Source organism: Limanda limanda, chromosome 21 (assembly GCF_963576545.1).
Source record: "Limanda limanda chromosome 21, fLimLim1.1, whole genome shotgun sequence".
Taxonomy (NCBI): Eukaryota; Metazoa; Chordata; class Actinopteri; order Pleuronectiformes; family Pleuronectidae; genus Limanda; species Limanda limanda.
Window position 1 is genome coordinate 22007904 of NC_083656.1, and position 23165 is coordinate 22031068.

The following is a 23165-nucleotide window of genomic DNA, read 5'->3' on the forward strand; positions in this document are numbered from 1 at the left end:
GCTCATTTCCTTATCCTAAAAGTTCCATAGCCCAACGTGGGGCTCGAACCCACGACCCTGAGATTAAGAGTCTCATACTCTACCGAACTGAGCTAGCCGGGCTTCTTCCACCAATACATCACATCACAGGAGAAACCTCAGATTGAAAGAAAAAGGTGTCATGAGAAGTAAAACACTTCAGTGCTAAAACAACCTACGTCTGAGGAAATGATCAGATTATAGAGAACGTTTTACCCTAAACTTTTCATCACGTTCCGTTAGTTAAGCCAGCCAGAACCATGTTGCCTAACTCTTTCGCAAGCAGATCAAGCACATCCATTGGTTACGGATCCATCTTTTGTAGTTTTCAATCCTATTATGCTTGTGCTCATTTCCTTATCTTAAAAGTTCCATAGCCCAACGTGGGGCTCGAACCCACGACCCTGAGATTAAGAGTCTCATACTCTACCGAACTGAGCTAGCCGGGCTTCTGCCACCAATACATCACATCACAGGAGAAACCTCAGATTGAAAGAAAAAGGTGTCATGAGAAGTAAAACACTTCAGTGCTAAAACAACCTACGTCTGAGGAAATGATCAGATTATAGAGAACGTTTTACCCTAAACTTTTCATCACGTTCCGTTAGTTAAGCCAGCCAGAACCATGTTGCCTAACTCTTTCGCAAGCAGATCAAGCACATCCATTGGTAACGGATCCATCTTTTGTAGTTTTCAATCCTATTATGCTTGTGCGCAATTCCTTATCTTAAAAGTTCCATAGCCCAACGTGGGGCTCGAACCCACGACCCTGAGATTAAGAGTCTCATGCTCTACCGAACTGCGCTAGCCGGGCTTCTGCCACCAATACATCACATCACAGGAGAAACGTCAGATTGACAGAGAAAGGTGTCATGAGAAGTAAAACACTTCAGTACTTAAACAACCTAGGTCTGAGGAAATTATCCGATTACAGAGAAGGTTTTACCCTAAACTTTTCATCACGTTCCGTGAGTTAAGCCAGCCAGAACCATGTTGCCTAACTCTTTTGCCAGCAGATCAAGCACATCCATGCTATGCATTGGTTACGGATCCATCTTTTGTAGTTTTCAATCCTATTATGCTTGTGCTCATTTCCTTATCTTAAAAGTTCCATACCACAACGTGGGGCTCGAACCCACGACCCTGAGATTAAGAGTCTCATGCTCTACCGAACTGAGCTAGCCGGGCTTCTGCCACCAATACATCACATCACAGGAGAAACCTCAGATTTAAAGAAAAAGGTGTCATGAGAAGTAAAACACTTCAGTGCTAAAACAACCTACGTCTGAGGAAATGATCAGATTATAGAGAAGGTTTTACCCTAAACTTTTCATCCTGTTCCGTGAGTTAAGCCAGCCAGAACCATGTTGCCTAACTCTTTTGCCAGCAGATCAAGCACATCCATGCTATGCATTGGTTACGGATCCATCTTTTGTAGTTTTCAATCCTATTATGCTTGTGCGCAATTCCTAATCTTAAAAGTTCCATAGCCCAACGTGGGGCTCGAACCCACGACCCTGAGATTAAGAGTCTCATGCTCTACCGAACTGAGCTAGCCGGGCTTCTGCCACCAATACATCACATCACAGGAGAAACGTCAGATTGAAAGAAATAGGTGTCATGAGAAGTAAAACACTTCAGTACTTAAACAACCTAGGTCTGAGGAAATGATCCGATTACAGAGAAGGTTTTACCCTAAACTTTTTGTCGCATGTTCCGTGAGTTAAGCCAGCCAGAACCATGTTGCCTAACTCTTTTGCCAGCAGATCAAGCACATCCATGCTATGCATTGGTTACGGATCCATCTTTTGTAGTTTTCAAACCTATTTTTGCTATATAATCTAGACAAATTGATGGCTTCATTCAAAAACAACATTTTCTGATCAGCCATAGATGTTTGGTTGGTTTGTATGAAACATGTGGAATGTATATGCTCTGATGTTTTCTTTGATAAGGAACCATTTGAGCTTCAGTAGAACTAAGAATTGGACGAGCATGCTTGTGCTCAATTCCTTATCTTAAAAGTTCAATGGCCCAACGTGGGGCTCGAACCCACGACCCTGAGATTAAGAGTCTCATGCTCTACCGAACTGAGCTAGCCAGGCTTCTTCCACCAATACATCACATCACACGAGAAACCTCAGATTGAAAGAAAAATAGGTGTCATGAGAAGTAAAACACTTCAGTACTTAAACAACCTAGGTCTGAGGAAATGATCCGATTACAGAGAAGGTTTTACCCTAAACTTTTTGTCACATGTTCCGTGAGTTAAGCCAGCCAGAACCATGTTGCCTAACTCTTTTGCCAGCAGATCAAGCACATCCATGCTATGCATTGGTTACGGATCCATCTTTTGTAGTTTTCAAACCTATTTTTGCTATATAATCTAGACAAATTGATGGCTTCATTCAAAAACAACATTTTCTGATCAGCCATAGATGTTTGGTTGGTTTGTATGAAACATGTGGAATGTATATGCTCTGATGTTTTCTTTGATAAGGAACCATTTGAGCTTCAGTAGAACTAAGAATTGGACGAGCATGCTTGTGCTCAATTCCTTATCTTAAAAGTTCAATGGCCCAACGTGGGGCTCGAACCCACGACCCTGAGATTAAGAGTCTCATGCTCTACCGAACTGAGCTAGCCGGGCTTCTGCCACCAATACATCACATCACACGAGAAACCTCAGATTGAAAGAAAAAGGTGTCATGAGAAGTAAAACACTTCAGTACTTAAACAACCTAGGTCTGAGGAAATTATCCGATTACAGAGAAGGTTTTACCCTAAACTTTTCATCCTGTTCCGTGAGTTAAGCCAGCCAGAACCATGTTGCCTTACTCTTTCGCCAGAAGATCAAGCACATCCATGCTATGCATTGGTTACGGATCCATCTTTTGTAGTTTTCAAACCTATTTTTGCTATATAATCTAGACAAATTGATGGCTTCATTCAAAAACAACATTTTCTGATCAGCCATAGATGTTTGGTTGGTATGTATGAAACATGTTGAATGTATATGCTCTGATGTTTTCTTTGATAAGGAACCAACTTCAGTAGAACTAAGAATTGGACGAGCATGCTTGTGCTCAATTCCTTATCTTAAAAGTTCCATAGCCCAACGTGGGGCTCGAACCCACGACCCTGAGATTAAGAGTCTCATGCTCTACCGAACTGAGCTAGCCGGGCTTCTTCCACCAATACATCACATCACACGAGAAACCTCAGATTGAAAGAAAAATAGGTGTCATGAGAAGTAAAACACTTCAGTGCTAAAACAACCTAGGTCTGAGGAAATGATCAGATTACAGAGAAGGTTTTACCCTAAACTTTTCGTCACATGTTCCGTGAGTTAAGCCAGCCAGAACCATGTTGCCTAACTCTTTTGCCAGCAGATCAAGCACATCCATGCTATGCATTGGTTACGGATCCATCTTTTGTAGTTTTCAATCCTATTATGCTTGTGCGCAATTCCTAATCTTAAAAGTTCCATAGCCCAACGTGGGGCTCAAACCCACGACCCTGAGATTAAGAGTCTTGAACTCTACCGAACTGAGCTAGCCGGGCTTCTGCCACCAATACATCACATCACAGGAGAAACCTCAGATTGAAAGAAATAGGTGTCATGAGACGTAAAACACTTCAGTGCTAAAACAATCTAGGTCTGAGGAAATTATCAGATTACAGAGAACGTTTTACCCTAAACTTTTTCGCCACATATTCCGTGAGTTAAGCTAGCCAGAACCATGTTGCCTTACTCTTTCGACAGAAGATCAAGCACATCCATGCTATGCATTGGTTACGGATCCATCTTTTGTAGTTTTCAATCCTATTTTTGCTATATAATCTAGACAAATTGATGGCTTCATTCAAAAACAACATTTTCTGATGAGCCAGAGATGTTTGGTTGGTTTGTATGAAACATGTTGAATGTATATGCTCTGATGTTTTCTTTGATAAGGAACCATTTGAGCTTCAGTAGAACTAAGAATTGGACGAGCATGAATGTGCGCAATTCCTTATCTTAAAAGTTCCATAGCCCAACGTGGGGCTCGAACCCACGACCCTGAGATTAAAAGTCTCATGCTCTACCGAACTGAGCTAGCCGGGCTTCTGCCACCAATACATCACATCACACGAGAAACCTCAGATTGAAAGAAAAAGGTGTCATGAGAAGTAAAACACTTCAGTACTTAAACAACCTAGGTCTGAGGAAATTATCCGATTACAGAGAAGGTTTTACCCTAAACTTTTCATCCTGTTCCGTGAGTTAAGCCAGCCAGAACCATGTTGCCTAACTCTTTTGCCAGCAGATCAAGCACATCCATGCTATGCATTGGTTACGGATCCATCTTTTGTAGTTTTCAAACCTATTTTTGCTATATAATCTAGACAAATTGATGGCTTCATTCAAAAACAACATTTTCTGATCAGCCATAGATGTTTGGTTGGATTGTATGAAACATGTGGAATGTATATGCTCTGATGTTTTCTTTGATAAGGAACCATTTGAGCTTCAGTAGAACTAAGAATTGGACGAGCATGCTTGTGCTCAATTCCTTATCTTACAAATTCCATAGCCCAACGTGGGGCTCGAACCCACAACCCTGAGATTAAGAGTCTTGAACTCTTCCGAACTGAGCTAGCCGGGCTTCTGCCACCAATACATCACATCACAGGAGAAACGTCAGATTGAAAGAAATAGGTGTCATGAGAAGTAAAACACTTCAGTACTTAAACAACCTAGGTCTGAGGAAATGATCCGATTACAGAGAAGGTTTTGCCCTAAACATTTCATCACGTTCCGTGAGTTAAGCCAGCCAGAACCATGTTGCCTAACTCTTCTGCCAGCAGATCAAGCACATCCATGCTATGCATTGGTTACGGATCCATCTTTTGTAGTTTTCAATCCTATTATGCTTGTGCGCAATTCCTAATCTTAAAAGTTCTGTAGCCCAACGTGGGGCTCAAACCCACGACCCTGAGATTAAGAGTCTTGAACTCTACCGAACTGAGCTAGCCGGGCTTCTGCCACCAATACATCACATCACAAGAGAAACCTCAGATTGAAAGAAAAAGGGGTCATGAGAAGTAAAACACTTCAGTGCTAAAACAACCTAGGTCTGAGGAAATGATCCGATTACAGAGAAGGTTTTACCCTAAACTTTTCGTCACATGTTCCGTGAGTTAAGCCAGCCAGAACCATGTTGCCTTACTCTTTCGCCAGAAGATCAAGCACATCCATGCTATGCATTGGTTACGGATCCATCTTTTGTAGTTTTCAATCCTATTTTTGCTATATAATCTAGACAAATTGATGGCTTCATTCAAATACAACATTTTCTGATCAGCCATAGATGTTTGGTTGGTTTGTATGAAACATGTTGAATGTATATGCTCTTACGTTTTCTTTGATAAGGAACCAACTTCAGTAGAACTAAGAATTGGACGAGCATGCTTGAGCTCAATTCCTTATCTTAAAAGGTCCATAGCCCAACGTGGGGCTCAAACCCACGACCCTGAGAGTCTCATGCTCTACCGAACTGAGCTAGCCGGGCTTCTGCCACCAATACATCACATCACACGAGAAACCTCAGATTGAAAGAAAAAGGGGTCATGAGAAGTAAAACACTTCAGTTCTAAAACAACCTAGGTCTGAGGAAATGATCCGATTACAGAGAAGGTTTTACCCTAAACTTTTCGTCACATGTTCCGTGAGTTAAGCCAGCCAGAACCATGTTGCCTTACTCTTTCGCCAGAAGATCAAGCACATCCATGCTATGCATTGGTTACGGATCCATCTGTTGTAGTTTTCAATCCTATTTTTGCTATATAATCTAGACAAATTGATGGCTTCATTCAAAAACAACATTTTCTGATCAGCCATAGATGTTTGGTTGATTTGTATGAAACATGTTGAATGTATATGCTCTGATGTTTTCTTTGATAAGGAACCATTTGAGCTTCAGTAGAACTAAGAATTGGACGAGCATGCTTGTGCTCAATTCCTTATCTTATAAATTCCATAGCCCAACGTGGGGCTCGAACCCACAACCCTGAGATTAAGAGTCTTGAACTCTACCGAACTGAGCTAGCCGGGCTTCTGCCACCAATACATCACATCACAGGAGAAACGTCAGATTGGAAGAAAAAGGTGTCATGAGAAGTAAAACACTTCAGTACTTAAACAACCTAGGTCTGAGGAAATGATCAGATTATAGAGAAGGTTTTACCCTAAACTTTTCGTCACATGTTCCGTGAGTTAAGCCAGCCAGAACCATGTTGCCTAACTCTTTTGCCAGCAGATCAAGCACATCCATGCTATGCATTGGTTACGGATCCATCTGTTGTAGTTTTCAATCCTATTATGCTTGTGCGCAATTCCTAATCTTAAAAGTTCCATAGCCCAACGTGGGGCTCGAACCCACGACCCTGAGATTAAGAGTCTCATGCTCTACCGAACTGAGCTAGCCGGGCTTATGCCACCAATACATCACATCACAGGAGAAACGTCAGATTGAAAGAAATAGGTGTCATGAGAAGTAAAACACTTCAGTACTTAAACAACCTAGGTCTGAGGAAATGATCCGATTACAGAGAAGGTTTTACCCTAAACTTTTCGTCACATGTTCCGTGAGTTAAGCCAGCCAGAACCATGTTGCCTAACTCTTTTGCCAGCAGATCAAGCACATCCATGCTATGCATTGGTTACGGATCCATCTTTTGTAGTTTTCAATCCTATTATGCTTGTGCGCAATTCCTAATCTTAAAAGTTCCATAGCCCAACGTGGGGCTCGAACCCACGACCCTGAGATTAAGAGTCTTGAACTCTACCGAACTGAGCTAGCCGGGCTTCTGCCACAAATACATCACATCACAGGAGAAACGTCAGATTGAAAGAAAAAAGGGTCATGAGAAGTAAAACACTTCAGTGCTAAAACAATCTAGGTCTGAGGAAATGATGAGATTACAGAGAACGTTTTACCCTAAACTTTTCATCACGTTCCGTTAGTTAAGCCAGCCAGAACCATGTTGCCTAACTCTTTCGCAAGCAGATCAAGCACATCCATTGGTTACGGATCCATCTTTTGTAGTTTTCAATCCTATTATGCTTGTGCGCAATTCCTAATCTTAAAAGTTCCATAGCCCAACGTGGGGCTCGAACCCACGACCCTGAGATTAAGAGTCTCATGCTCTACCGAACTGAGCTAGCCGGGCTTCTTCCACCAATACATCACATCACACGAGAAACCTCAGATTGAAAGAAATAGGTGTCATGAGAAGTAAAACACTTCAGTGCTAAAACAACCTAGGTCTGAGGAAATGATCAGATTACAGAGAAGGTTTTACCCTAAACTTTTCGTCACATGTTCCTTGAGTTAAGCCAGCCAGAAACATGTTGCCTTACTCTTTCGCCAGAAGATCAAGCACATCCATGCTATGCATTGGTTACGGATCCATCTTTTGTAGTTTTCAATCCTATTATGCTTGTGCTCATTTCCTTATCCTAAAAGTTCCATAGCCCAACGTGGGGCTCGAACCCACGACCCTGAGATTAAGAGTCTCATACTCTACCGAACTGAGCTAGCCGGGCTTCTTCCACCAATACATCACATCACAGGAGAAACCTCAGATTGAAAGAAAAAGGTGTCATGAGAAGTAAAACACTTCAGTGCTAAAACAACCTACGTCTGAGGAAATGATCAGATTATAGAGAACGTTTTACCCTAAACTTTTCATCACGTTCCGTTAGTTAAGCCAGCCAGAACCATGTTGCCTAACTCTTTCGCAAGCAGATCAAGCACATCCATTGGTTACGGATCCATCTTTTGTAGTTTTCAATCCTATTATGCTTGTGCTCATTTCCTTATCTTAAAAGTTCCATAGCCCAACGTGGGGCTCGAACCCACGACCCTGAGATTAAGAGTCTCATACTCTACCGAACTGAGCTAGCCGGGCTTCTGCCACCAATACATCACATCACAGGAGAAACCTCAGATTGAAAGAAAAAGGTGTCATGAGAAGTAAAACACTTCAGTGCTAAAACAACCTACGTCTGAGGAAATGATCAGATTATAGAGAACGTTTTACCCTAAACTTTTCATCACGTTCCGTTAGTTAAGCCAGCCAGAACCATGTTGCCTAACTCTTTCGCAAGCAGATCAAGCACATCCATTGGTAACGGATCCATCTTTTGTAGTTTTCAATCCTATTATGCTTGTGCGCAATTCCTTATCTTAAAAGTTCCATAGCCCAACGTGGGGCTCGAACCCACGACCCTGAGATTAAGAGTCTCATGCTCTACCGAACTGCGCTAGCCGGGCTTCTGCCACCAATACATCACATCACAGGAGAAACGTCAGATTGACAGAGAAAGGTGTCATGAGAAGTAAAACACTTCAGTACTTAAACAACCTAGGTCTGAGGAAATTATCCGATTACAGAGAAGGTTTTACCCTAAACTTTTCATCACGTTCCGTGAGTTAAGCCAGCCAGAACCATGTTGCCTAACTCTTTTGCCAGCAGATCAAGCACATCCATGCTATGCATTGGTTACGGATCCATCTTTTGTAGTTTTCAATCCTATTATGCTTGTGCTCATTTCCTTATCTTAAAAGTTCCATACCACAACGTGGGGCTCGAACCCACGACCCTGAGATTAAGAGTCTCATGCTCTACCGAACTGAGCTAGCCGGGCTTCTGCCACCAATACATCACATCACAGGAGAAACCTCAGATTTAAAGAAAAAGGTGTCATGAGAAGTAAAACACTTCAGTGCTAAAACAACCTACGTCTGAGGAAATGATCAGATTATAGAGAAGGTTTTACCCTAAACTTTTCATCCTGTTCCGTGAGTTAAGCCAGCCAGAACCATGTTGCCTAACTCTTTTGCCAGCAGATCAAGCACATCCATGCTATGCATTGGTTACGGATCCATCTTTTGTAGTTTTCAATCCTATTATGCTTGTGCGCAATTCCTAATCTTAAAAGTTCCATAGCCCAACGTGGGGCTCGAACCCACGACCCTGAGATTAAGAGTCTCATGCTCTACCGAACTGAGCTAGCCGGGCTTCTGCCACCAATACATCACATCACAGGAGAAACGTCAGATTGAAAGAAATAGGTGTCATGAGAAGTAAAACACTTCAGTACTTAAACAACCTAGGTCTGAGGAAATGATCCGATTACAGAGAAGGTTTTACCCTAAACTTTTTGTCGCATGTTCCGTGAGTTAAGCCAGCCAGAACCATGTTGCCTAACTCTTTTGCCAGCAGATCAAGCACATCCATGCTATGCATTGGTTACGGATCCATCTTTTGTAGTTTTCAAACCTATTTTTGCTATATAATCTAGACAAATTGATGGCTTCATTCAAAAACAACATTTTCTGATCAGCCATAGATGTTTGGTTGGTTTGTATGAAACATGTGGAATGTATATGCTCTGATGTTTTCTTTGATAAGGAACCATTTGAGCTTCAGTAGAACTAAGAATTGGACGAGCATGCTTGTGCTCAATTCCTTATCTTAAAAGTTCAATGGCCCAACGTGGGGCTCGAACCCACGACCCTGAGATTAAGAGTCTCATGCTCTACCGAACTGAGCTAGCCAGGCTTCTTCCACCAATACATCACATCACACGAGAAACCTCAGATTGAAAGAAAAATAGGTGTCATGAGAAGTAAAACACTTCAGTACTTAAACAACCTAGGTCTGAGGAAATGATCCGATTACAGAGAAGGTTTTACCCTAAACTTTTTGTCACATGTTCCGTGAGTTAAGCCAGCCAGAACCATGTTGCCTAACTCTTTTGCCAGCAGATCAAGCACATCCATGCTATGCATTGGTTACGGATCCATCTTTTGTAGTTTTCAAACCTATTTTTGCTATATAATCTAGACAAATTGATGGCTTCATTCAAAAACAACATTTTCTGATCAGCCATAGATGTTTGGTTGGTTTGTATGAAACATGTGGAATGTATATGCTCTGATGTTTTCTTTGATAAGGAACCATTTGAGCTTCAGTAGAACTAAGAATTGGACGAGCATGCTTGTGCTCAATTCCTTATCTTAAAAGTTCAATGGCCCAACGTGGGGCTCGAACCCACGACCCTGAGATTAAGAGTCTCATGCTCTACCGAACTGAGCTAGCCGGGCTTCTGCCACCAATACATCACATCACACGAGAAACCTCAGATTGAAAGAAAAAGGTGTCATGAGAAGTAAAACACTTCAGTACTTAAACAACCTAGGTCTGAGGAAATTATCCGATTACAGAGAAGGTTTTACCCTAAACTTTTCATCCTGTTCCGTGAGTTAAGCCAGCCAGAACCATGTTGCCTTACTCTTTCGCCAGAAGATCAAGCACATCCATGCTATGCATTGGTTACGGATCCATCTTTTGTAGTTTTCAAACCTATTTTTGCTATATAATCTAGACAAATTGATGGCTTCATTCAAAAACAACATTTTCTGATCAGCCATAGATGTTTGGTTGGTATGTATGAAACATGTTGAATGTATATGCTCTGATGTTTTCTTTGATAAGGAACCAACTTCAGTAGAACTAAGAATTGGACGAGCATGCTTGTGCTCAATTCCTTATCTTAAAAGTTCCATAGCCCAACGTGGGGCTCGAACCCACGACCCTGAGATTAAGAGTCTCATGCTCTACCGAACTGAGCTAGCCGGGCTTCTTCCACCAATACATCACATCACACGAGAAACCTCAGATTGAAAGAAAAATAGGTGTCATGAGAAGTAAAACACTTCAGTGCTAAAACAACCTAGGTCTGAGGAAATGATCAGATTACAGAGAAGGTTTTACCCTAAACTTTTCGTCACATGTTCCGTGAGTTAAGCCAGCCAGAACCATGTTGCCTAACTCTTTTGCCAGCAGATCAAGCACATCCATGCTATGCATTGGTTACGGATCCATCTTTTGTAGTTTTCAATCCTATTATGCTTGTGCGCAATTCCTAATCTTAAAAGTTCCATAGCCCAACGTGGGGCTCAAACCCACGACCCTGAGATTAAGAGTCTTGAACTCTACCGAACTGAGCTAGCCGGGCTTCTGCCACCAATACATCACATCACAGGAGAAACCTCAGATTGAAAGAAATAGGTGTCATGAGACGTAAAACACTTCAGTGCTAAAACAATCTAGGTCTGAGGAAATTATCAGATTACAGAGAACGTTTTACCCTAAACTTTTTCGCCACATATTCCGTGAGTTAAGCTAGCCAGAACCATGTTGCCTTACTCTTTCGACAGAAGATCAAGCACATCCATGCTATGCATTGGTTACGGATCCATCTTTTGTAGTTTTCAATCCTATTTTTGCTATATAATCTAGACAAATTGATGGCTTCATTCAAAAACAACATTTTCTGATGAGCCAGAGATGTTTGGTTGGTTTGTATGAAACATGTTGAATGTATATGCTCTGATGTTTTCTTTGATAAGGAACCATTTGAGCTTCAGTAGAACTAAGAATTGGACGAGCATGAATGTGCGCAATTCCTTATCTTAAAAGTTCCATAGCCCAACGTGGGGCTCGAACCCACGACCCTGAGATTAAAAGTCTCATGCTCTACCGAACTGAGCTAGCCGGGCTTCTGCCACCAATACATCACATCACACGAGAAACCTCAGATTGAAAGAAAAAGGTGTCATGAGAAGTAAAACACTTCAGTACTTAAACAACCTAGGTCTGAGGAAATTATCCGATTACAGAGAAGGTTTTACCCTAAACTTTTCATCCTGTTCCGTGAGTTAAGCCAGCCAGAACCATGTTGCCTAACTCTTTTGCCAGCAGATCAAGCACATCCATGCTATGCATTGGTTACGGATCCATCTTTTGTAGTTTTCAAACCTATTTTTGCTATATAATCTAGACAAATTGATGGCTTCATTCAAAAACAACATTTTCTGATCAGCCATAGATGTTTGGTTGGATTGTATGAAACATGTGGAATGTATATGCTCTGATGTTTTCTTTGATAAGGAACCATTTGAGCTTCAGTAGAACTAAGAATTGGACGAGCATGCTTGTGCTCAATTCCTTATCTTACAAATTCCATAGCCCAACGTGGGGCTCGAACCCACAACCCTGAGATTAAGAGTCTTGAACTCTTCCGAACTGAGCTAGCCGGGCTTCTGCCACCAATACATCACATCACAGGAGAAACGTCAGATTGAAAGAAATAGGTGTCATGAGAAGTAAAACACTTCAGTACTTAAACAACCTAGGTCTGAGGAAATGATCCGATTACAGAGAAGGTTTTGCCCTAAACATTTCATCACGTTCCGTGAGTTAAGCCAGCCAGAACCATGTTGCCTAACTCTTCTGCCAGCAGATCAAGCACATCCATGCTATGCATTGGTTACGGATCCATCTTTTGTAGTTTTCAATCCTATTATGCTTGTGCGCAATTCCTAATCTTAAAAGTTCTGTAGCCCAACGTGGGGCTCAAACCCACGACCCTGAGATTAAGAGTCTTGAACTCTACCGAACTGAGCTAGCCGGGCTTCTGCCACCAATACATCACATCACAAGAGAAACCTCAGATTGAAAGAAAAAGGGGTCATGAGAAGTAAAACACTTCAGTGCTAAAACAACCTAGGTCTGAGGAAATGATCCGATTACAGAGAAGGTTTTACCCTAAACTTTTCGTCACATGTTCCGTGAGTTAAGCCAGCCAGAACCATGTTGCCTTACTCTTTCGCCAGAAGATCAAGCACATCCATGCTATGCATTGGTTACGGATCCATCTTTTGTAGTTTTCAATCCTATTTTTGCTATATAATCTAGACAAATTGATGGCTTCATTCAAATACAACATTTTCTGATCAGCCATAGATGTTTGGTTGGTTTGTATGAAACATGTTGAATGTATATGCTCTTACGTTTTCTTTGATAAGGAACCAACTTCAGTAGAACTAAGAATTGGACGAGCATGCTTGAGCTCAATTCCTTATCTTAAAAGGTCCATAGCCCAACGTGGGGCTCAAACCCACGACCCTGAGAGTCTCATGCTCTACCGAACTGAGCTAGCCGGGCTTCTGCCACCAATACATCACATCACACGAGAAACCTCAGATTGAAAGAAAAAGGGGTCATGAGAAGTAAAACACTTCAGTTCTAAAACAACCTAGGTCTGAGGAAATGATCCGATTACAGAGAAGGTTTTACCCTAAACTTTTCGTCACATGTTCCGTGAGTTAAGCCAGCCAGAACCATGTTGCCTTACTCTTTCGCCAGAAGATCAAGCACATCCATGCTATGCATTGGTTACGGATCCATCTGTTGTAGTTTTCAATCCTATTTTTGCTATATAATCTAGACAAATTGATGGCTTCATTCAAAAACAACATTTTCTGATCAGCCATAGATGTTTGGTTGATTTGTATGAAACATGTTGAATGTATATGCTCTGATGTTTTCTTTGATAAGGAACCATTTGAGCTTCAGTAGAACTAAGAATTGGACGAGCATGCTTGTGCTCAATTCCTTATCTTATAAATTCCATAGCCCAACGTGGGGCTCGAACCCACAACCCTGAGATTAAGAGTCTTGAACTCTACCGAACTGAGCTAGCCGGGCTTCTGCCACCAATACATCACATCACAGGAGAAACGTCAGATTGGAAGAAAAAGGTGTCATGAGAAGTAAAACACTTCAGTACTTAAACAACCTAGGTCTGAGGAAATGATCAGATTATAGAGAAGGTTTTACCCTAAACTTTTCGTCACATGTTCCGTGAGTTAAGCCAGCCAGAACCATGTTGCCTAACTCTTTTGCCAGCAGATCAAGCACATCCATGCTATGCATTGGTTACGGATCCATCTGTTGTAGTTTTCAATCCTATTATGCTTGTGCGCAATTCCTAATCTTAAAAGTTCCATAGCCCAACGTGGGGCTCGAACCCACGACCCTGAGATTAAGAGTCTCATGCTCTACCGAACTGAGCTAGCCGGGCTTATGCCACCAATACATCACATCACAGGAGAAACGTCAGATTGAAAGAAATAGGTGTCATGAGAAGTAAAACACTTCAGTACTTAAACAACCTAGGTCTGAGGAAATGATCCGATTACAGAGAAGGTTTTACCCTAAACTTTTCGTCACATGTTCCGTGAGTTAAGCCAGCCAGAACCATGTTGCCTAACTCTTTTGCCAGCAGATCAAGCACATCCATGCTATGCATTGGTTACGGATCCATCTTTTGTAGTTTTCAATCCTATTATGCTTGTGCGCAATTCCTAATCTTAAAAGTTCCATAGCCCAACGTGGGGCTCGAACCCACGACCCTGAGATTAAGAGTCTTGAACTCTACCGAACTGAGCTAGCCGGGCTTCTGCCACAAATACATCACATCACAGGAGAAACGTCAGATTGAAAGAAAAAAGGGTCATGAGAAGTAAAACACTTCAGTGCTAAAACAATCTAGGTCTGAGGAAATGATGAGATTACAGAGAACGTTTTACCCTAAACTTTTCATCACGTTCCGTTAGTTAAGCCAGCCAGAACCATGTTGCCTAACTCTTTCGCAAGCAGATCAAGCACATCCATTGGTTACGGATCCATCTTTTGTAGTTTTCAATCCTATTATGCTTGTGCGCAATTCCTAATCTTAAAAGTTCCATAGCCCAACGTGGGGCTCGAACCCACGACCCTGAGATTAAGAGTCTCATGCTCTACAGAACTGAGCTAGCCGGGCTTCTTCCACCAATACATCACATCACACGAAACACCTCAGATTGAAAGAAATAGGTGTCATGAGAAGTAAAACACTTCAGTGCTAAAACAACCTAGGTCTGAGGAAATGAACCGATTACAGAGAAGGTTTTACCCTAAACTTTTCGTCACATGTTCCGTGAGTTAAGCCAGCCAGAACCATGTTGCCTAACTCTTTTGCCAGCAGATCAAGCACATCCATTGGTTACGGATCCATCTTTTGTAGTTTTTAATCCTATTATGCTTGTGCGCAATTCCTAATCTTAAAAGTTCCATAGCCCAACGTGGGGCTCGAACCCACAAGCCTGAGATTAAGAGTCTTGAACTCTACCGATCTGAGCTAGCCGGGCTTCTGCCGCCAATACATCACATCACAGGAGAAACCTCAGATTGAAAGAAAAAGGGGTCATGAGAAGTAAAACACTTCAGTGCTAAAACAATCTAGGTCTGAGGAAATTATCCGATTACAGAGAAGGTTTTACCCTAAACTTTTCATCACGTTCTGTGAGTTAAGCCAGCCAGAACCATGTTGCCTAACTCTTTTGCCAGCAGATCAAGCACATCCATGCTATGCATTGGTTACGGATCCATCTTTTGTAGTTTTTAATCCTATTATGCTTGTGCGCAATTCCTAATCTTAAAAGTTCCATAGCCCAACGTGGGGCTCGAACCCACGACCCTGAGATTAAGAGTCTCATGCTCTACCGAACTGAGCTAGCCGGGCTTCTGCCACCAATACATCACATCACAGGAGAAACGTCAGATTGACAGAGAAAGGTGTCATGAGAAGTAAAACACTTCAGTGCTAAAACAACCTACGTCTGAGGAAATGATCAGATTATGGAGAAGGTTTTACCCTAAACTTTTCGTCACATGTTCCGTGAGTTAAGCCAGCCAGAACCATGTTGCCTAACTCTTTTGCCAGCAGATCAAGCACATCCATGCTATGCATTGGTTACGGATCCATCTTTTGTAGTTTTCAATCCTATTATGCTTGTGCGCAATTCCTAATCTTAAAAGTTCCATAGCCCAACGTGGGGCTCGAACCCACGACCCTGAGATTAAGAGTCTTGAACTCTACCGAACTGAGCTAGCCGGGCTTCTGCCACAAATACATCACATCACAGGAGAAACGTCAGATTGAAAGAAAAAAGGGTCATGAGAAGTAAAACACTTCAGTGCTAAAACAATCTAGGTCTGAGGAAATGATGAGATTACAGAGAACGTTTTACCCTAAACTTTTCATCACGTTCCGTTAGTTAAGCCAGCCAGAACCATGTTGCCTAACTCTTTCGCAAGCAGATCAAGCACATCCATTGGTTACGGATCCATCTTTTGTAGTTTTCAATCCTATTATGCTTGTGCGCAATTCCTTATCTTAAAAGTTCCATAGCCCAACGTGGGGCTCGAACCCACGACCCTGAGATTAAGAGTCTCATGCTCTACCGAACTGCGCTAGCCGGGCTTCTGCCACCAATACATCACATCACAGGAGAAACGTCAGATTGACAGAGAAAGGTGTCATGAGAAGTAAAACACTTCAGTACTTAAACAACCTAGGTCTGAGGAAATTATCCGATTACAGAGAAGGTTTTACCCTAAACTTTTCATCACGTTCCGTGAGTTAAGCCAGCCAGAACCATGTTGCCTAACTCTTTTGCCAGCAGATCAAGCACATCCATGCTATGCATTGGTTACGGATCCATCTTTTGTAGTTTTCAATCCTATTATGCTTGTGCGCAATTCCTAATCTTAAAAGATCCATAGCCCAACGTGGGGCTCGAACCCACGACCCTGAGATTAAGAGTCTCATGCTCTACCGAACTGAGCTAGCCGGGCTTCTGCCACCAATACATCACATCACAGGAGAAACCTCAGATTTAAAGAAAAAGGTGTCATGAGAAGTAAAACACTTCAGTGCTAAAACAACCTACGTCTGAGGAAATGATCAGATTATAGAGAAGGTTTTACCCTAAACTTTTCGTCGCATGTTCCGTGAGTTAAGCCAGCCAGAACCATGTTGCCTAACTCTTTTGCCAGCAGATCAAGCACATCCATGCTATGCATTGGTTACGGATCCATCTTTTGTAGTTTTCAATCCTATTATGCTTGTGCGCAATTCCTAATCTTAAAAGTTCCATAGCCCAACGTGGGGCTCGAACCCACAACCCTGAGATTAAGAGTCTTGAACTCTACCGAACTGAGCTAGCCGGGCTTCTGCCACCAATACATCACATCACAGGAGAAACGTCAGATTGAAAGAAAAAAGGGTCATGAGAAGTAAAACACTTCAGTGCTAAAACAATCTAGGTCTGAGGAAATGATCAGATTACAGAGAACGTTTTACCCTAAACTTTTCATCACGTTCCGTTAGTTAAGCCAGCCAGAACCATGTTGCCTAACTCTTTTGCCAGCAGATCAAGCACATCCATGCTATGCATTGGTTACGGATCCATCTTTTGTAGTTTTCAATCCTATTATGCTTGTGCGCAATTCCTAATCTTAAAAGTTCCATAGCCCAACGTGGGGCTCGAACCCACGACCCTGAGATTAAGAGTCTCATGCTCTGCAGAACTGAGCTAGCCGGGCTTCTTCCACCAATACATCACATCACACGAAACACCTCAGATTGAAAGAAATAGGTGTCATGAGAAGTAAAACACTTCAGTACTTAAACAACCTAGGTCTGAGGAAATGATCCGATTACAGAGAAGGTTTTACCCTAAACTTTTTGCTACATGTTCCGTGAGTTAAGCCAGCCAGAACCATGTTGCCTTACTCTTTCGCCAGAAGATCAAGCACATCCATGCTATGCATTGGTTACGGATCCATCTTTTGTAGTTTTCAATCCTATTATGCTTGTGCGCAATTCCTAATCTTAAAAGTTCCATAGCCCAACGTGGGGCTCGAACCCACGACCCTGAGATTAAGAGTCTCATGCTCTGCAGAACTGAGCTAGCCGGGCTTCTTCCACCAATACATCACATCACACGAAACACCTCAGATTGAAAGAAATAGGTGTCATGAGAAGTAAAACACTTCAGTACTTAAACAACCTACGTCTGAGGAAATGATCAGATTATAGAGAAGGTTTTACCCTAAACTTTTCGTCACATGTTCCGTGAGTTAAGCCAGCCAGAACCATGTTGCCTAACTCTTTTGCCAGCAGATCAAGCACATCCATGCTATGCATTGGTTACGGATCCATCTGTTGTAGTTTTCAATCCTATTATGCTTGTGCGCAATTCCTAATCTTAAAAGTTCCATAGCCCAACGTGGGGCTCGAACCCACGACCCTGAGATTAAGAGTCTCATGCTCTACCGAACTGCGCTAGCCGGGCTTCTGCCACCAATACATCACATCACAGGAGAAACGTCAGATTGACAGAGAAAGGTGTCATGAGAAGTAAAACACTTCAGTACTTAAACAACCTAGGTCTGAGGAAATTATCCGATTACAGAGAAGGTTTTACCCTAAACTTTTCATCACGTTCCGTGAGTTAAGCCAGCCAGAACCATGTTGCCTAACTCTTTTGCCAGCAGATCAAGCACATCCATGCTATGCATTGGTTACGGATCCATCTTTTGTAGTTTTCAATCCTATTATGCTTGTGCGCAATTCCTAATCTTAAAAGATCCATAGCCCAACGTGGGGCTCGAACCCACGACCCTGAGATTAAGAGTCTCATGCTCTACCGAACTGAGCTAGCCGGGCTTCTGCCACCAATACATCACATCACAGGAGAAACCTCAGATTTAAAGAAAAAGGTGTCATGAGAAGTAAAACACTTCAGTGCTAAAACAACCTACGTCTGAGGAAATGATCAGATTATAGAGAAGGTTTTACCCTAAACTTTTCGTCGCATGTTCCGTGAGTTAAGCCAGCCAGAACCATGTTGCCTAACTCTTTTGCCAGCAGATCAAGCACATCCATGCTATGCATTGGTTACGGATCCATCTTTTGTAGTTTTCAATCCTATTATGCTTGTGCGCAATTCCTAATCTTAAAAGTTCCATAGCCCAACGTGGGGCTCGAACCCACAACCCTGAGATTAAGAGTCTTGAACTCTACCGAACTGAGCTAGCCGGGCTTCTGCCACCAATACATCACATCACAGGAGAAACGTCAGATTGAAAGAAAAAAGGGTCATGAGAAGTAAAACACTTCAGTGCTAAAACAATCTAGGTCTGAGGAAATGATCAGATTACAGAGAACGTTTTACCCTAAACTTTTCATCACGTTCCGTTAGTTAAGCCAGCCAGAACCATGTTGCCTAACTCTTTTGCCAGCAGATCAAGCACATCCATGCTATGCATTGGTTACGGATCCATCTTTTGTAGTTTTCAATCCTATTATGCTTGTGCGCAATTCCTAATCTTAAAAGTTCCATAGCCCAACGTGGGGCTCGAACCCACGACCCTGAGATTAAGAGTCTCATGCTCTGCAGAACTGAGCTAGCCGGGCTTCTTCCACCAATACATCACATCACACGAAACACCTCAGATTGAAAGAAATAGGTGTCATGAGAAGTAAAACACTTCAGTACTTAAACAACCTAGGTCTGAGGAAATGATCCGATTACAGAGAAGGTTTTACCCTAAACTTTTCGTCACATGTTCCGTGAGTTAAGCCAGCCAGAACCATGTTGCCTAACTCTTTTGCCAGCAGATCAAGCACATCCATTGGTTACGGATCCATCTTTTGTAGTTTTTAATCCTATTATGCTTGTGCGCAATTCCTAATCTTAAAAGTTCCATAGCCCAACGTGGGGCTCGAACCCACAAGCCTGAGATTAAGAGTCTTGAACTCTACCGATCTGAGCTAGCCGGGCTTCTGCCGCCAATACATCACATCACAGGAGAAACCTCAGATTGAAAGAAAAAGGGGTCATGAGAAGTAAAACACTTCAGTGCTAAAACAATCTAGGTCTGAGAAAATTATCCGATTACAGAGAAGGTTTTACCCTAAACTTTTCATCACGTTCTGTGAGTTAAGCCAGCCAGAACCATGTTGCCTAACTCTTTTGCCAGCAGATCAAGCACATCCATGCTATGCATTGGTTACGGATCCATCTTTTGTAGTTTTTAATCCTATTATGCTTGTGCGCAATTCCTAATCTTAAAAGTTCCATAGCCCAACGTGGGGCTCGAACCCACGACCCTGAGATTAAGAGTCTCATGCTCTACCGAACTGAGCTAGCCGGGCTTCTGCCACCAATACATCACATCACAGGAGAAACGTCAGATTGACAGAGAAAGGTGTCATGAGAAGTAAAACACTTCAGTGCTAAAACAACCTACGTCTGAGGAAATGATCAGATTATGGAGAAGGTTTTACCCTAAACTTTTCGTCACATGTTCCGTGAGTTAAGCCAGCCAGAACCATGTTGCCTAACTCTTTTGCCAGCAGATCAAGCACATCCATGCTATGCATTGGTTACGGATCCATCTTTTGTAGTTTTCAATCCTATTATGCTTGTGCGCAATTCCTAATCTTAAAAGTTCCATAGCCCAACGTGGGGCTCGAACCCACGACCCTGAGATTAAGAGTCTTGAACTCTACCGAACTGAGCTAGCCGGGCTTCTGCCACAAATACATCACATCACAGGAGAAACGTCAGATTGAAAGAAAAAAGGGTCATGAGAAGTAAAACACTTCAGTGCTAAAACAATCTAGGTCTGAGGAAATGATGAGATTACAGAGAACGTTTTACCCTAAACTTTTCATCACGTTCCGTTAGTTAAGCCAGCCAGAACCATGTTGCCTAACTCTTTCGCAAGCAGATCAAGCACATCCATTGGTTACGGATCCATCTTTTGTAGTTTTCAATCCTATTATGCTTGTGCGCAATTCCTTATCTTAAAAGTTCCATAGCCCAACGTGGGGCTCGAACCCACGACCCTGAGATTAAGAGTCTCATGCTCTACCGAACTGCGCTAGCCGGGCTTCTGCCACCAATACATCACATCACAGGAGAAACGTCAGATTGACAGAGAAAGGTGTCATGAGAAGTAAAACACTTCAGTACTTAAACAACCTAGGTCTGAGGAAATTATCCGATTACAGAGAAGGTTTTACCCTAAACTTTTCATCACGTTCCGTGAGTTAAGCCAGCCAGAACCATGTTGCCTAACTCTTTTGCCAGCAGATCAAGCACATCCATGCTATGCATTGGTTACGGATCCATCTTTTGTAGTTTTCAATCCTATTATGCTTGTGCGCAATTCCTAATCTTAAAAGATCCATAGCCCAACGTGGGGCTCGAACCCACGACCCTGAGATTAAGAGTCTCATGCTCTACCGAACTGAGCTAGCCGGGCTTCTGCCACCAATACATCACATCACAGGAGAAACCTCAGATTTAAAGAAAAAGGTGTCATGAGAAGTAAAACACTTCAGTGCTAAAACAACCTACGTCTGAGGAAATGATCAGATTATAGAGAAGGTTTTACCCTAAACTTTTCGTCGCATGTTCCGTGAGTTAAGCCAGCCAGAACCATGTTGCCTAACTCTTTTGCCAGCAGATCAAGCACATCCATGCTATGCATTGGTTACGGATCCATCTTTTGTAGTTTTCAATCCTATTATGCTTGTGCGCAATTCCTAATCTTAAAAGTTCCATAGCCCAACGTGGGGCTCGAACCCACAACCCTGAGATTAAGAGTCTTGAACTCTACCGAACTGAGCTAGCCGGGCTTCTGCCACCAATACATCACATCACAGGAGAAACGTCAGATTGAAAGAAAAAAGGGTCATGAGAAGTAAAACACTTCAGTGCTAAAACAATCTAGGTCTGAGGAAATGATCAGATTACAGAGAACGTTTTACCCTAAACTTTTCATCACGTTCCGTTAGTTAAGCCAGCCAGAACCATGTTGCCTAACTCTTTTGCCAGCAGATCAAGCACATCCATGCTATGCATTGGTTACGGATCCATCTTTTGTAGTTTTCAATCCTATTATGCTTGTGCGCAATTCCTAATCTTAAAAGTTCCATAGCCCAACGTGGGGCTCGAACCCACGACCCTGAGATTAAGAGTCTCATGCTCTGCAGAACTGAGCTAGCCGGGCTTCTTCCACCAATACATCACATCACACGAAACACCTCAGATTGAAAGAAATAGGTGTCATGAGAAGTAAAACACTTCAGTACTTAAACAACCTAGGTCTGAGGAAATGATCCGATTACAGAGAAGGTTTTACCCTAAACTTTTTGCTACATGTTCCGTGAGTTAAGCCAGCCAGAACCATGTTGCCTTACTCTTTCGCCAGAAGATCAAGCACATCCATGCTATGCATTGGTTACGGATCCATCTTTTGTAGTTTTCAATCCTATTATGCTTGTGCGCAATTCCTAATCTTAAAAGTTCCATAGCCCAACGTGGGGCTCGAACCCACGACCCTGAGATTAAGAGTCTCATGCTCTGCAGAACTGAGCTAGCCGGGCTTCTTCCACCAATACATCACATCACACGAAACACCTCAGATTGAAAGAAATAGGTGTCATGAGAAGTAAAACACTTCAGTACTTAAACAACCTACGTCTGAGGAAATGATCAGATTATAGAGAAGGTTTTACCCTAAACTTTTCGTCACATGTTCCGTGAGTTAAGCCAGCCAGAACCATGTTGCCTAACTCTTTTGCCAGCAGATCAAGCACATCCATGCTATGCATTGGTTACGGATCCATCTGTTGTAGTTTTCAATCCTATTATGCTTGTGCGCAATTCCTAATCTTAAAAGTTCCATAGCCCAACGTGGGGCTCGAACCCACAAGCCTGAGATTAAGAGTCTTGAACTCTACCGATCTGAGCTAGCCGGGCTTCTGCCGCCAATACATCACATCACAGGAGAAACCTCAGATTGAAAGAAAAAGGGGTCATGAGAAGTAAAACACTTCAGTGCTAAAACAATCTAGGTCTGAGGAAATTATCCGATTACAGAGAAGGTTTTACCCTAAACTTTTCATCACGTTCTGTGAGTTAAGCCAGCCAGAACCATGTTGCCTAACTCTTTTGCCAGCAGATCAAGCACATCCATGCTATGCATTGGTTACGGATCCATCTTTTGTAGTTTTTAATCCTATTATGCTTGTGCGCAATTCCTAATCTTAAAAGTTCCATAGCCCAACGTGGGGCTCGAACCCACGACCCTGAGATTAAGAGTCTCATGCTCTACCGAACTGAGCTAGCCGGGCTTCTGCCACCAATACATCACATCACAGGAGAAACGTCAGATTGACAGAGAAAGGTGTCATGAGAAGTAAAACACTTCAGTGCTAAAACAACCTACGTCTGAGGAAATGATCAGATTATGGAGAAGGTTTTACCCTAAACTTTTCGTCACATGTTCCGTGAGTTAAGCCAGCCAGAACCATGTTGCCTAACTCTTTTGCCAGCAGATCAAGC

At 42.4% G+C, this 23165-nt stretch overlaps 29 non-coding genes across 29 annotated transcripts; all 29 read right to left on the reverse strand.

Annotated features, from left to right (window-relative positions):
* Positions 1 to 28: 28 nt before the first annotated feature.
* On the reverse strand, positions 29 to 102 carry trnak-cuu (transfer RNA lysine (anticodon CUU)). Its single transcript has one exon. It is a non-coding gene; the product is annotated as a tRNA-Lys (tRNA).
* A 291-nt stretch (positions 103 to 393) lies between these two features.
* Positions 394 to 467, reverse strand: trnak-cuu (transfer RNA lysine (anticodon CUU)). Its single transcript has one exon. It is a non-coding gene; the product is annotated as a tRNA-Lys (tRNA).
* Positions 468 to 1506: 1039 nt separating this feature from the next.
* On the reverse strand, positions 1507 to 1580 carry trnak-cuu (transfer RNA lysine (anticodon CUU)). Its single transcript has one exon. It is a non-coding gene; the product is annotated as a tRNA-Lys (tRNA).
* Positions 1581 to 2049: 469 nt separating this feature from the next.
* Positions 2050 to 2123, reverse strand: trnak-cuu (transfer RNA lysine (anticodon CUU)). Its single transcript has one exon. It is a non-coding gene; the product is annotated as a tRNA-Lys (tRNA).
* Positions 2124 to 2594: 471 nt separating this feature from the next.
* trnak-cuu (transfer RNA lysine (anticodon CUU)) lies at positions 2595 to 2668 on the reverse strand. Its single transcript has one exon. It is a non-coding gene; the product is annotated as a tRNA-Lys (tRNA).
* Positions 2669 to 3130: 462 nt separating this feature from the next.
* On the reverse strand, positions 3131 to 3204 carry trnak-cuu (transfer RNA lysine (anticodon CUU)). Its single transcript has one exon. It is a non-coding gene; the product is annotated as a tRNA-Lys (tRNA).
* An 848-nt stretch (positions 3205 to 4052) lies between these two features.
* On the reverse strand, positions 4053 to 4126 carry trnak-uuu (transfer RNA lysine (anticodon UUU)). The gene has a single exon. It is a non-coding gene; the product is annotated as a tRNA-Lys (tRNA).
* Positions 4127 to 6418: 2292 nt separating this feature from the next.
* trnak-cuu (transfer RNA lysine (anticodon CUU)) lies at positions 6419 to 6492 on the reverse strand. Its single transcript has one exon. It is a non-coding gene; the product is annotated as a tRNA-Lys (tRNA).
* Positions 6493 to 7159: 667 nt separating this feature from the next.
* Positions 7160 to 7233, reverse strand: trnak-cuu (transfer RNA lysine (anticodon CUU)). Its single transcript has one exon. It is a non-coding gene; the product is annotated as a tRNA-Lys (tRNA).
* Positions 7234 to 7535: 302 nt separating this feature from the next.
* trnak-cuu (transfer RNA lysine (anticodon CUU)) lies at positions 7536 to 7609 on the reverse strand. Its single transcript has one exon. It is a non-coding gene; the product is annotated as a tRNA-Lys (tRNA).
* A 291-nt stretch (positions 7610 to 7900) lies between these two features.
* trnak-cuu (transfer RNA lysine (anticodon CUU)) lies at positions 7901 to 7974 on the reverse strand. Its single transcript has one exon. It is a non-coding gene; the product is annotated as a tRNA-Lys (tRNA).
* A 1039-nt stretch (positions 7975 to 9013) lies between these two features.
* Positions 9014 to 9087, reverse strand: trnak-cuu (transfer RNA lysine (anticodon CUU)). Its single transcript has one exon. It is a non-coding gene; the product is annotated as a tRNA-Lys (tRNA).
* A 469-nt stretch (positions 9088 to 9556) lies between these two features.
* Positions 9557 to 9630, reverse strand: trnak-cuu (transfer RNA lysine (anticodon CUU)). Its single transcript has one exon. It is a non-coding gene; the product is annotated as a tRNA-Lys (tRNA).
* A 471-nt stretch (positions 9631 to 10101) lies between these two features.
* trnak-cuu (transfer RNA lysine (anticodon CUU)) lies at positions 10102 to 10175 on the reverse strand. The gene has a single exon. It is a non-coding gene; the product is annotated as a tRNA-Lys (tRNA).
* A 462-nt stretch (positions 10176 to 10637) lies between these two features.
* Positions 10638 to 10711, reverse strand: trnak-cuu (transfer RNA lysine (anticodon CUU)). The gene has a single exon. It is a non-coding gene; the product is annotated as a tRNA-Lys (tRNA).
* Positions 10712 to 11559: 848 nt separating this feature from the next.
* On the reverse strand, positions 11560 to 11633 carry trnak-uuu (transfer RNA lysine (anticodon UUU)). The gene has a single exon. It is a non-coding gene; the product is annotated as a tRNA-Lys (tRNA).
* A 2292-nt stretch (positions 11634 to 13925) lies between these two features.
* Positions 13926 to 13999, reverse strand: trnak-cuu (transfer RNA lysine (anticodon CUU)). The gene has a single exon. It is a non-coding gene; the product is annotated as a tRNA-Lys (tRNA).
* Positions 14000 to 14666: 667 nt separating this feature from the next.
* Positions 14667 to 14740, reverse strand: trnak-cuu (transfer RNA lysine (anticodon CUU)). The gene has a single exon. It is a non-coding gene; the product is annotated as a tRNA-Lys (tRNA).
* Positions 14741 to 15407: 667 nt separating this feature from the next.
* Positions 15408 to 15481, reverse strand: trnak-cuu (transfer RNA lysine (anticodon CUU)). Its single transcript has one exon. It is a non-coding gene; the product is annotated as a tRNA-Lys (tRNA).
* A 1041-nt stretch (positions 15482 to 16522) lies between these two features.
* trnak-cuu (transfer RNA lysine (anticodon CUU)) lies at positions 16523 to 16596 on the reverse strand. The gene has a single exon. It is a non-coding gene; the product is annotated as a tRNA-Lys (tRNA).
* Positions 16597 to 17272: 676 nt separating this feature from the next.
* On the reverse strand, positions 17273 to 17346 carry trnak-cuu (transfer RNA lysine (anticodon CUU)). Its single transcript has one exon. It is a non-coding gene; the product is annotated as a tRNA-Lys (tRNA).
* Positions 17347 to 17648: 302 nt separating this feature from the next.
* trnak-cuu (transfer RNA lysine (anticodon CUU)) lies at positions 17649 to 17722 on the reverse strand. Its single transcript has one exon. It is a non-coding gene; the product is annotated as a tRNA-Lys (tRNA).
* Positions 17723 to 18398: 676 nt separating this feature from the next.
* trnak-cuu (transfer RNA lysine (anticodon CUU)) lies at positions 18399 to 18472 on the reverse strand. Its single transcript has one exon. It is a non-coding gene; the product is annotated as a tRNA-Lys (tRNA).
* A 676-nt stretch (positions 18473 to 19148) lies between these two features.
* On the reverse strand, positions 19149 to 19222 carry trnak-cuu (transfer RNA lysine (anticodon CUU)). The gene has a single exon. It is a non-coding gene; the product is annotated as a tRNA-Lys (tRNA).
* A 667-nt stretch (positions 19223 to 19889) lies between these two features.
* trnak-cuu (transfer RNA lysine (anticodon CUU)) lies at positions 19890 to 19963 on the reverse strand. Its single transcript has one exon. It is a non-coding gene; the product is annotated as a tRNA-Lys (tRNA).
* Positions 19964 to 21004: 1041 nt separating this feature from the next.
* Positions 21005 to 21078, reverse strand: trnak-cuu (transfer RNA lysine (anticodon CUU)). Its single transcript has one exon. It is a non-coding gene; the product is annotated as a tRNA-Lys (tRNA).
* A 676-nt stretch (positions 21079 to 21754) lies between these two features.
* On the reverse strand, positions 21755 to 21828 carry trnak-cuu (transfer RNA lysine (anticodon CUU)). Its single transcript has one exon. It is a non-coding gene; the product is annotated as a tRNA-Lys (tRNA).
* A 302-nt stretch (positions 21829 to 22130) lies between these two features.
* Positions 22131 to 22204, reverse strand: trnak-cuu (transfer RNA lysine (anticodon CUU)). The gene has a single exon. It is a non-coding gene; the product is annotated as a tRNA-Lys (tRNA).
* Positions 22205 to 22880: 676 nt separating this feature from the next.
* Positions 22881 to 22954, reverse strand: trnak-cuu (transfer RNA lysine (anticodon CUU)). The gene has a single exon. It is a non-coding gene; the product is annotated as a tRNA-Lys (tRNA).
* Positions 22955 to 23165: the final 211 nt, after the last annotated feature.